General features: G+C 42.9%; 1 protein-coding gene across 1 annotated transcript in view; it reads left to right on the top strand.

The window, feature by feature from the left end:
• The window catches only part of NDUFA9 (NADH:ubiquinone oxidoreductase subunit A9), a 184,134-nt gene that overhangs the window by 26,673 nt on the left and 144,079 nt on the right, over nt 1-13,382 (top strand). The window lies entirely within an intron of this gene.

Here is a 13,382-nt window from a genome sequence, read left to right as displayed (position 1 = left end):
TAAATATACCCTGTACCCCAAAACCCAAACCTATCCCTAAACCCAAAAATACCCCTCTACCCCAAAACCCAAACCTAGCCCTGAACCCTATAAATAGCCCTGTACCTCAAAACCCAAACCTACCCCTGTACCCTAAAAATACCCCTGTACCCCAAAATCCAAACCTAGCCCTGAACCCTAAAAATACCACTGTACCCCAAAACCCAAACCTACCCCATAACCCTAAAATACACCTGTACCCCAAAACCCAAACCTAGCCCTGAACCCTTAAAATACACCTGTACCCCAAAACCCAAACCTACCCCTGAACCCTAACAATACCCCTATACCCCAAAACCCAAACCTAGCCCTGAACCCTAAAAATAACCCTGTACCCCAAATCCCAAACCTACCCCTGAACCCTAAAATACCCCTGTACCCCATAGCCCTGAACCCTTAAAATACACCTGTACCCCAAAACCCAAACCTACCCCTGAACCCTGAAAATACCCCTGTACCCCAAAACCCAAACCTAGCCCTGAACCCTAAAAATAACCCTGTACCCCAAAACCCAAACCTAGCCCTGAACCCTAAAAATAACCCTGTACCCCAAAACCCAAACCTAGCCCTGAACCCTAAAAATACCCCTGTACCCCAAAACCCAAACCTAGCCCAGAACCCTTAAAATACCCCTGTACCCCAAAACTCAAACCTACCCCTGAACCCTAAAAATACCCCTATACCCCAAAACCCAAACCCAGCCCTGAACCCTAAAAATACCCCTGTACTCCAAAACCCATACCTATCCCTAAACCCTAAAACTACCCCTGTACCCCATAACCCAAAACTATATCTGAACCCTTAATATACCCAAACACCCCAAAACATATACCTCAGTACCTCAAAACATATACCCCTATACCCATACTTACCTCATCCAAACATAAAAAAAAAAATGATTTTACCATTCATGCATTTACAACGAATTTCGTTGCATGGTAAAAGCATATAAAATGTAATGCTATGCGTTATAATGGCATTGCGGAGTCATGGTACTTTCGTAATGAAAGTATGCGGAGTGATGGTATGCGGAAAGAAAGTTGCGGAATAATGGGTGCTTACCCTCCCCCGGTAAGTACATTGGTGGCACGGCGGCCCACATCTCCATACTCCTATTTTTTCACCACCCAATTGAAAAATGCACAGGTCTCTCTCATTGATAGCCAGCACTGACATACACTTTTAGACACACCTCCCGCCACAAGTTCTAGAATTGTGAACTTTTTAGAGCTGGGGAGCTACGTTAGAATCTTGGCATCAGCTCAACATCCTGTGATTCCAGGCAAATCGCTTTGTGTCCCCGTGCCTACCACAAATGAACGTGTTCTTTTGTAATGTAAATTGTGCTCATGCCATGTTGTCGAGTTCGCGCTATATAATATTGCAAGGAAAAATAAAGTAGGGAAACTCGAGTTCACACACTACTGAACGCTCACTCTTAAGTGCATCAGCAGTGCACTGTGAATCGGAGCGTTTCACAGGCCTGTCACAGATAAGAAATGCTATCAAAACACGAAATCCTAAAAAACAATATGCTACTGGCCGGCATCCATTCATACCCGGACAACGTCTGGACGGGATATATATATTTGTGAAGGGCGTCTGACGAAGGCACACTTACGCCGAAATGCATTATGCCCAGCAAAACTGTATTAAAGAATCTTCCGAAGCCCCATGGTGTCCTCTGACCTCTTTTCACCTAGAGGGGTCGCGCTTGTTATATATATATATATATATATATATATATATATATATATATATATATATATATATATATATATATATATATATATATATATAATCACAAGAAATCTTCAGACCTCCACTTGCGCGGCGAAAGAAGAGGCGGACCCCACGATATCCAGGCAAGTTAATTTTATTCACAAGCCTTCAAAATGCAACGTTTCGAGTACTGGCGTACTCTTGTTCACACACCACATTTGTGTTTTTGATATTCTTTTATGTTGTTGGTTCTGACCCCACCTATGGGCCACACCTCCCACACGTGCATCACATGATCCAATCTGCGGCCCGGATTAAGTAATTTAAAGCAACAGTGCACCACTATGTATATAATGAAAATCACAGATGTTGGTCAATGTCGCAATAGTACATTTAAAATCAATAGCGATAAACATAATGCCGCTAATGTCAATTCCTCCACAGTGAACACTGTTGGGTAGATACAAATAAATATTACTGTATGAATACATTAATAACTTTTTTATCTTTGCTGCCTAAATGCAGAAAATGATCCACTAACTGATTTAAAATGATATGCCTACATGCATAATTCATAACTCAATAAGCTAAATATATAATGGACCAATCAAATGTATAGACATATAATAACATTATAAGCAAATTTAAATGCTAGGCCTGACGCAGTGCTGTTGAAACTTAAAACAGAGCTCAGCTGGATTATGTGCAGAAAAGGAATTGCCCCTAAATGCACCTTAGTGTACAACCGTGACTATAAGCTACAGTCCTATATATTTATTAAAATTTATACATTTATAAATTTCATACTTCATAAATATTAAGACCTATTTACAAAAAATTATTTACAATAATAAAAAAGTGTTCCTATATATTCACAGTGTAAAATAACCACCAAAAAGTAACCAAATACTATTTAAAAGACCGCATTGTTTGAAAACATAAACAACCAATCTAAAAACGGTAGTAGGACTGCAAGTCACCATACTAGAGTACATTATTATTTATGTCATAATGTATATCTTGTGGATTACTCCTATGTACTCCGTTGTAATGTACACAGTGAAAATTGCTGAAACCTCCAACATGGAGGTATGGCGGCCTGACTGTAGTGTGGATGCGATTGAACAGTAATTCTACAAAAAATTGTGCAAATCCTCAGTCGCATTCCACCCATTGGGTTGTTTGCTGTCAAGCTTGATCATGTACCGCGTCTCCAATCTGCGTAGTAATTTATCGCGGTCGCCACCGCGTCTAAGAGGGGCAACAGCGTCAATTACATAATATGTAAGACAAGACAGATCCCTGTTGTGTCTGATGTTAAAATGACGCGCCACTGGATACGCCCCATCGTGATTGACAATGGCACGTAGGTGCTGCAATATCCTGACATGCACCTGGGCGCCGGTACTGCCCACATAGCGCAGACCGCAGGTGCATGTCAGGACATAAACAGCGAACTCTGTGCGGCAATTGTAATTGCCGTGAATGGGTATTTCCGTGTTGGAGAATGGAGTGCTGTAATGGGTGATGTTTTGGCCATATTTACAAGCTCGACAGGAGAAACATTTATGTAAGCCTTTGCCTCCAAACCACTCATTGGCCCTGGGAAGTTCAGGGCTGAATTTGACAAGCTTATTGTGCAAACTAACTGCACGTCTGAATGTGAAGTAGTGTGGCTCACTGGTTAGAGGCGGCAGACCCGAGAGCAGAGGACGGCCCGGGACCAGGGTTCGATTCCCGACGCGGCAGGTTTCTGGACCAGGGTCAGCGGACTCGATAATTCTCTCGCCTCGGTGCCCACTCTGATCAGCGATCACACTCGGCAACTCTGGGCATAAGCTTGCCTCATCTTCACTAACGGCCCCACCAGACCGCCGGGGATGCCTGGTCTCACCCTGGAGATACCCATTAAGGGACCATCTCACAGGGAAGCCAGGAAGGGTTTCGCGGCGGTCGAAGCGCGGAGATACTCCTCCGGGAGTCGATCCTAGCGCTATATAAACTTGCAATTAATTAATTATTAATTAATTAATGTCACCACTGGTCTATCAGGGGTCCTATCACGAAGAACACCATCTGTCTTGAGTATTGCCCAGTGTTTGTTGACAATGGATTGGATTCGGCGATGTTGCCTGCTGTAAGTTGTTATTCGTCTAACAGTGTCTGCACTGGCGTTAACGTCATGGGGTTTGGGTGCCAGCAGAGAGACTCTTGACCGTTAGCTGCTCTTTTCTAATGCGTTGGATAAGCAACTTTTGCTGTAACCCCTAGCTTGGAGTCTTGCCATCATGGCAACTGCTCCCTCCTCAAATTTCTCCTGAGTGTTGCAAATTCTTTTTAAACGCAACAACTCACCCAGAGGGATACTGGTTATGACGTGTCTAGGATGACCACTGCTGGCGTGTAGAATGCTATTGCCAGCAGTGGGTTTCCGGTGCAATGATGTACCAATCACTGCACCATTAATGCTAATGCAGGCATCTAGAAATTCAGCAGATGAACTGCTGATGTTTGATGTAAAAAATAAATTGAAATGGTTGGTGTTGAGAGTATCAACAACCTTTTTTGCACTATTTGTATCGCCCTCCCATACACAGATAACATCGTCGATAAATCGCATCCAATGCTTAACATGTTCAATACCAGGGACGCTTATGAGATCCCGCTCCTCCCACAGCCCCACGTGCAAGCACGCGTAGCTGGGAGAGAAGCAGGATCCCATAGCAACACCGCGTGCCTGTCTCCAAATGTCCTTACCAAACAAAAAATAATTATTGTTAAGGCACCACTGCACCAAGTCACATATCATTTTGTTATGACTGTAGTATGCACAGGATTTTCGTCCCAAGAAATGTCTAATTGCCTCAATGCCCTGAGTGTGTTGGATACATGTATACAGTGACTCAATATCTAACGTGATAATGCACCAATTGTCTTGCCACTGTATGGACTCCAGCTTGGTCAAAAAGTCCCCTGTGTCCTTAATATAGCTGGGCAACATTTGGACGTGCTCCTGTAAATAAAAATCAATGTAACGTGAAATGTTCTCACCCATACATTTGATCGCTGAAATGATGGGTCTCCCCGGTGTTGGATCTTTCATTTTGTGCACCTTGGGAATAAGATACAAATGTGGCATAACCGGATGTTCCACCAAGAGGAAAGCACATTCAGTTGCTGAAATCAAGTTGCTTCTTTTGTAGGATAACAACCTTTTTTTATATATATATATATATATATATATATATATATATATATATATATATATATATATATTTGATCAAGAGGCCGGTGGGTCTCGAAACGCGTAGCGATTAAAAAAGAATAAACTTGGTGTTTTCTACCCTCGCTTCGAGTGCGCATTAAATCCTTTCTGGGAACCTTTGGAACTTGTGCAAAAAGTTACCAGCGTTGGGGTCCTCCCGGCATATGCGCCACCTGACTACGGGAACCATTCAGGAAGGATCCCTTTTGGATTATGGATGTATATATATATATATATATACACTGCTGTAAACACAGCATTGTTAAGGCATGCAATGTAATTACATGTGTAGTTTCGTCATTTAACATCCTGTGCGTTACTCTGGATCGCTCAAATGCTTTTAAACTGCTTCATGTTGGTATCTGAAGAGAGTTCTGGTGCCCATGGAGGTTGTAATGAAAGGGTTCTTGACCATATTTCTCAGTAAACAGATTCTTCACTAATCAACTGGGTAGCAGTTATTTGTGAAGTTTTGAGCGGAGTGCAATTATACTTAAATTTCTTTTTTCCTTTTTAAATTAGCAGCATTTGTCTATCTGAATTGATTGTATCTTATCTGTTAATTATTGAAATGTAAGTATTCAAACCGTTTGCTTTGTTCGGCAGCGAATTTGGGCTTTTGGGAAGTTCTGTCCCTAGTCTCTGCATTGCTCTAGTTCGATCATTTTTGGCGTTTTTTATATCTGGGAAGATGAAACGATAAGAGCTAGGAAGCACATTGCTGAAATAGGATGCTATAGAAGTCTTTTGACTAAGTTGATTTCCTATCGCCTTTTTTGAACTGGGTCGACAGCTTGTCTGCTAGAGATTGTCTTAACAAAAAAGGAACAAAATAGACTCTATAGAGAGAGGGTGTTAGACTTGGTATCTTTGGTGTGTTGTGCTAGATTTCCTTTTTGCTGCCTTAGATGCTTTGGGCACTTTACCACTGCAGTGTCTCTGCGCAGTTTTGAACTGCCATGTCGTCCTGGAAAGCCCTAACCTTCCCTTTTCTTACATGTAAGGCACCCCTATGATAGGCTGATGGTACGCCCATGGGCAGAGTACAGTGTATGTGAAAGGTAGGACATGTACTGGTGTGTGTGGCATGTCCTTTTAGTGAAATACGGTATATTTCGTGTTTCACTATTGAAAGGCTATCTGCCCCTTAGGATACTTTGTAATAGGTATTACTTCCCATTGGGGCAAGATGTAGAAATAAAGTTTAGGCTCTCTGAACTCTGAATTTAATAACACATATTTTAATAAACATGTTTTTTTAAATTATGTATTTTAGTGGGTCCCAAACTGTGGTCCTTGGACCCCCAGGGGTCCTTGACTCGTTCCAAGAGAGTCCGCAAGCAGCAGTTTTAAAAGCACTGCAAAGCTCCATGTATAATAAGCAGTTGTAGGGCAACAATACATGTGTCAAGATAACTCAAGTTATTAATGTACCTGCTGGAGAGAGATGAGTTTTGTCAGGTTGGCAGCTTTGACTCATCTAAGAGAGCGCAGATGGTTAATATACCTGCTGCATAGAGATTCTTTTGTTACTGTTAAGTTCATAAGTTACAATCGTCATCTAGCACAGTTTGCTATGAACTGCCATTAGAGAACTGCATGCAAACTACAATGTACAAGTAAGTAAGTTATGTTTTTTGCCTGTCTTTCATTATCCTGATGCTGCTAAAAAAGTTGTTTTGTATAGAAATACATTCTTATTATGAAAGTCAAATCTAACCACTGTTATATTCTGAATTCTGGGTTTGTGCTTCTCCAGACCAAGCACTCTTACCTGTATGGATGACGTGTAAAGATGAGAGGCACTGTCGGAGGGTAATATTGAGGGAATCATTGAAAAGCCCCAATAAAGATTGTTGTATCCTGTTGCACTGTAAGGTCAACATTTGCTGCTTTAAAAGCGAATACAATTAAATATATAATGACAAATGTGGTGTAGAATGCAACATTGTCCCCAAATTTTCTTGGTGTGTGATTCTCCCCCAGCCCCACCCCCACCACCCCACCCCAAACTCCCTTTGTACTGGTCAGGCTCACTCGCTGCACCTGGTGTGCATCATACAGGGACTGCTCTGACAGCATTTGCCATAGCTCCTTTGGATTTCCAGTCTGGCCTGGCAGAAGCAGGAGCCTCATACTGCGAAATAAAACCAAGCATTGAAAAGTTAGTCTCTGAGATGCAGCACCAACCATCCCATTAGAATTGTTGCATTTTTGCTATTTTTTTCAATATAAAATATGAAAATCTTTAGTAATGAGAGTATTTTTTGGGTGTGTTTGTGTTTTTTTTGTGAATTGCTGTTTTAATGTTTGAAATGTAAATGGTATAATTTGCTTAGGGGTCCCCAGCTTCCAGTAGTGACTCAATGCGGTTCTCAGGAGTCAAAAAAATTGGTAACCACTGATGTATTTGAAAATGCCACTTTTAGAAAGTGGGCATTTTCTTGTTTAACCATTCTGTGTGCCTCTGCCTGTTAGTTGATTGACTGTCTGATTTTGAAGTGACAGGGGGCTGGGGATGTGCATTCACTGTAGACAGCCACTGGGGGGCGGGGGGGGGGGGGGGGTTGAGTTGTAACTGGCCCTTTCTGGAAGTCTCAGAACTGAGCTGAATATACCTTGGCTGCATTTAGAGTAGTGGGAGGAGTTTCCTTGCACCGGAAGGGCCCGTCTCCCTTGCACAATGGTGGTGGTCATACTGCACCAGTGAGGGCAGAACTGGTTTGGACTGGGCTCAGAGACTCTTGCACAAAGAAGAACAAAGACAAAATGGGGTGTAGGTAGTGGACCTTAAACACCAGAACTTTAGATCACTTCTGAACTCAAGAGGAACCTTTGCCACGGAGAAGAGCTGGAGAGCTGTGTGGAGCAGGACTGCCCCTTTGCTGTGGGCTGTGTGGAGTTAGCCTGCAGTTACTACTTCTGCCAGGAAAAGGACAAAGACTTGAACTTTGCTGTGAACCCTGCTTGAAGAAGAATCTCCAAGTGCCTTGGTGTGCTGACCTCCTGTTCCGAAGTCTCAGAGACACAAAGAATTCATTCCCAGCTTTCCCGAACTTTATTACTGAGAGTTCGGACCTGCCAGGAGGTGCCTACTCCAGTTTAGACCTCTAGAGGTTGTTCCTGCTGTTGGGAGCTGAAAGCAACTTGAAAGAAGTAAGAAAACCTGTCTCCAACGCAGTCTGTGAGGCTGCGGCCTGTACCACTCATTAAGTGCACGTCGCACCACCCGGTCTGCACCACAGCTTTGACGCCTGCAGTTATCTGCATTTCACGACACCAGTGCTCACACCCGCTCTGGCATCGCCAGTGTCTGCATCCTGTGATTGTGGCGCCGATAACTGCAGCGGGCGACTCCATAAACACGCCCACTTTGCACCGACTTCCCCTGTCCTGGATTCGACACATCGCCTCCTCACTGACATCATGCCTCGCCTCCCCCATGGCAGCTATTAAGCTGGCCTCGACTGCCGCGCCGCTGTGCATTGTCATAGACTTCGTTATCTGAAGGTACCGTTTGTTTGGGTGTCCAGCGGATTATGACCCTGGAGGAGACCGGAACCGACCAAATGTAAACAAATGGTTCTGAAGTGCTATTAAACCATTTGTTTTTGCATTATTTATTTAAAAGTGATACCGGCTGAAATCTTGCTGGCTGAACTTCAGCAACAAGACTGCCCCAACAAGATTGAAAGTGGCCTCCACCCTTTCAGCCCTCCAGGTAAATATGAGATAGTGAAAGTCTGGCTCTGTTCCTGTGTCCTATGATAAACCCATATGTTGCGTACCATTTGTATTGGAAGAAGTGTAAGAAAACTTGTGTTCCGACAAAACGGAACTACTGATCTTCGGAAATAAGACCTCCCAAAGGGCCGCCGCCTGGTGGCTGACAGAACTAAGACCAACATCCACCAACCACACCAGAAATCTGGGTATCATCCTACATGGCAATCTCGACCTGGCAAGTCAATAGGTCAGCAAGTCAAGATTGATTCAAATGGCTGCCACACCAGACGAACGGTCATACAAGCACTCTTTAGAAGCTGACTCAAGTACGGCAACACACTCTCTAGGCAGCTCATACTCAGACTTCCGACCATGCAAAATTCCGCGGTAAGACTCATACTCCATCATCCTCGCCTAACCTACATCTCACCCCACCTCAGACAATTCCACTGGCTCCCCATTCACAAACACAGTCAATTCAAACTCCTCACGCACATGTGTAAAACTTTGCATAAAAGCTGCATAGAATTTCACTAGCCCACCAGACACCTACTTTCAGCCTCAAACTCACTTGCAGCGTTACCAAAAATAGAGAAAGGTATTCTCTTGTTCACATACATCATACCTGAAGCATGGAACGACCTACCACAACACATCGGAGCCTCCTGCTCGCTTCTTGAGTTTCGTAAGAGGCTGAAAACCTGACTCTTTGAATAACTGTGTAGACCCCACGCATACGCACCTGCTTATGCACCTAGATACCCTTATGGGTGATTACTGAGCTATACAAATCATCATAACATTGTGCACAACTTTAATCACTCCCTACAGATTATGTTGCTTTTCCTCGCATTAATTTGAGGAATGCTTGCCCAAACTTTGATGTTTGCAGGACATTCTGGGTATGAAAAATGGCAGCACCCAAACAAGCAATACCACTGTGGGATTTTCCAACATCCAGTTGGGATGGTGGGTTTCCCTGGGAGCCATCGAACCCCTGGATCAAATATTGCAACCATATACAGTGGCAAAAACAACACTTTAAAACCTAGTTTTCTCCCTGGACATGGTTGCATTTCTTAGGCCTTTCCTATTCTAGGTGATATTCACAGCCACACATGGGAGTTATCTTTTTTGGAGGAGGATGGGTATGTATTGTTGAGGCCCACTAGCACGGTATTTTTAATTCCACACCCACTCCACCATCACCACACTTGCACCACACATAGTCATCTCACAAAACCAGTGCTCCAGCGTAGTCGCCTTGTCGCAGCACGCCCCTTTTCGTAGAGAACTGGGATGGCCCCAATGATGAAGCATGTCACCGTGGGGCAACCCCGGTGAGTGAGGGGACTCTAGAAAGAAATTTTTCTTTCTTACACATTTTTGGTACACACTGACTTAGTAAGCAGTGACCATACACACACCTACCAGGTCTCTGGACCCTTGACATAGGGTTCCTGTATTTCGTACACAGACTGGAGGCCGACCTGGTCTGGTTTAACCTCCTTCTCCCTCTTTTTTGTTTATGTATGTGGATTGTAGGACAGCTGCTCTCTTCAAATTCGAGTTTCCCCTCACATATGTATGAAGATATTTGGAATTGTTTCCCAAGTTCACTTTTGTGAATTTATGTCAATTAAGAAAAGTTACATATAAAAATCGTACTGACAATTTCTCTTTTTAGGTTTCATTACACTTGGCTATAGATGCCTGTTGCAATGCCTCTTGTCGGCAATAGGTGAAAAAGAAGTGCAGACAAAGAGTGGGCGTTTGGTCAAATCTATTCTGCTATTGACTTTCTTGTGGTTTTTAACGTTGACCATTACTTGGATGGGCTCTCCGTCAAGGCCGTCTCATTTGAGGATGCTCAGCTGACCCTTATTAAACTGCAGATTCAGCATCACACGTTGGTACAAAATCAGGCAGAAGATATAACTGAACATGCTTTTAAATTTCAATGCAATGATTTGTAAGAAAGAAGTCTAGAAAACTCTTAAAATCAAAAATAGTTAATTCAGGCAAAATATGTACCATACATAAGTTATCTTACCTATCCTATCATACCTACCTCGAACCCTACCTATAGTATCTATCTTCTGTATTTATCTGCCAGCCTTAACCTAACCTGGACTAACCAGCCATAACTACCTACGCTGTTTATCTGCCTGCCGTAACCGTAGTTCGCATACCTAACCTATAATGCATACAAAACGAATTACAACAGATATTTACCAGCCGTACCTACCTACATAACTTACCATTCCTACCATAACTAGCCTACCTACCTGCCATACTTCACTTACTTTACCTGGCATAACTAACATACCTTCGGTACCAGACATATCTAACCTACCACCCATACATAACTTACCATACCAACCTACCAAACGAAACCATTTATACCTACCCTACTACCATAAATACTTACCTACCACCCATACCATACTTAATATCCTTCAGGTAACCTATCATACCTAATCTACGTGCCATACCTCATCTAACATACTTAGCAAATCTAAGGTAACTACCATGCTTATCTATTTACCATGCCTACCAACCATGTCGATCATACCTACCATACTTAACCCACTATATCTAGTATAACTAACATACCATACCTTCTGCACCCAATTTATCACAATTAATCTACCTCCCATACCTAAACTAACATACCTCCTCTACTTTCCAAACCTACATTTCATATTTAATTACAATACCTATTTACCTACGATGTCTACCACCCCATACCTACCTCAGCTACAATACATGCGTACCAGATCTTTAATACATTACGTACCATAGCTTACCTACCATATCTGATCTTCTATCCCCCAACATACTGTGTCAGCCTAGCATATCAGACTTACCTTCCACACGTAACATACCCTAATTAAACCTCCTTCCACCTCTACAGGGCATATATCTTACACCTGCCTGGAGGTGGTAATTTAAATAAAGGACTAGTTATGCTTATGGTAACTACACATGATATTCTGTGGTCTGCATTGAGAACGTGTTCATTGCAGCATTTCTAGAACATGGAAATGTGAATGTAATTTCTTCTTTTAATAGAGAAATCTGTAGGCTTTGACAATGCTCTTTTCCCATTTGCATTCACAGTGTTAAGCTTTCATTACTTCAGTGCTGGTTTCTGTGTGAAAACTGTCACAAAGAATTCCGAATGTTAACTACTGTTCTGAAAGATAGTTTTGTTTTCACCTATGGGTTTTTTCACCTCTCTCTGCCGTAAGTTGTAAGTGGGTAAACATTGCCAAACTAGGAAATACTGACTATCCATACTAATATAATAAAGAGAGAGCCCAAACCTTTGAGGCGGGTAATCTCAGGAACCACAGCACCAAGCACGACACCCAATACAGCGTTGGAAGGGGCAGTTGCAGCAGACGCCCACCATATACATTTAAAAGGTAAAAGAACCGTGCCAGCAAAGTAGTCCCTTGTGGGCGTGTCTGCGTTGTACTGTGGGCGTGTGCTGGGGGCGTGACAAACGCTGGGGGCGTGTGGTACGTTCCGCCCTTCATGCCTTGTCTCATGTCGTGTGCTAATCCCACCCTGCTCCCTTTAAATACCCCTGCACCCCATAATCATAACCCACCCTTACTCCTTAAAATACCCCAACACCCTTAAACACTAACCCATCTTAACCCTATAAATATACCCTGCACCCCAAAACCCAAACCTATCCCTAAACCCAAAAATACCCCTCTACCCCAAAACCCAAACCTAGCCCTGAACCTTATAAATAGCCCTGTACCTCAAAGCCCAAACCTACCCCTGAACCCTAAAAATACCCCTGTACCCCAAAATCCAAACCTAGCCCTGAATCCTAAAAATACCACTGTACCCCAAAACCCAAAACTATATCTGAACCCTTAATATAAATACCCCAAAACATATACCTCAGTACCCCAAAACATATACCCCTATACCCATACTTACCTCATCCAAACATTAAAAAAAACATTCTTTTACCATTTATGCATTTACAACGAATTTCGTTGTAAATGTATGCGTGGTAAAAGCATATAAAATGTAATGCCATGCGTTATAATGGCATTGCGGAGTCATGGTACTTTCGTAATGAAATTATGCGGAGTGATGGTATGCGGAAAGAAAGTTGCGGAATAATGGGTGTTTACCCTCCCCCAGTAAGTACATTGGTGGCACGGCGGCCCACATCTCCAGCCTAATACTCATATTTTTTCACCACCCATTTGAAAAATGCACAGGTCTCTCTCATTGATGGCCAGCACCGACATACACTTTTAGACACACCTCCTGCCACAAGTTCTAGAATTGTGAACTTTAGAGCTGGGGAGCTACGTTCGAATATCGGCATCAGCTCAACATCCTGTGATTCCAGGCAAATCGCTTTGTCTCCCCGTGCCTACCACAAATGAACGTGTTCTTTTGTAATGTAAATTGTGCTCATGCCATGTTGTCGAGTTCGCGCTATATAATATTGCAAGGAAAAATAAAGTAGGGAACTTGAGTTCACACACTACTGAACGCGCACTCTTAAGTGCATCAGCAGTGCACTGTGAATCGGAGCGTTTCACAGGCCTGTCACAGATAAGAAATGCTATCAAAACACGAAATCCTAAAA

The sequence above is a fragment of the Lissotriton vulgaris genome, chromosome 1_1 (assembly GCF_964263255.1).
Source record: "Lissotriton vulgaris chromosome 1_1, aLisVul1.2, whole genome shotgun sequence".
Taxonomy (NCBI): domain Eukaryota; kingdom Metazoa; phylum Chordata; class Amphibia; order Caudata; family Salamandridae; genus Lissotriton; species Lissotriton vulgaris.
Note: the sequence above shows the minus strand (reverse complement) of the source record. Positions and strands in the feature narration are given on the sequence as shown.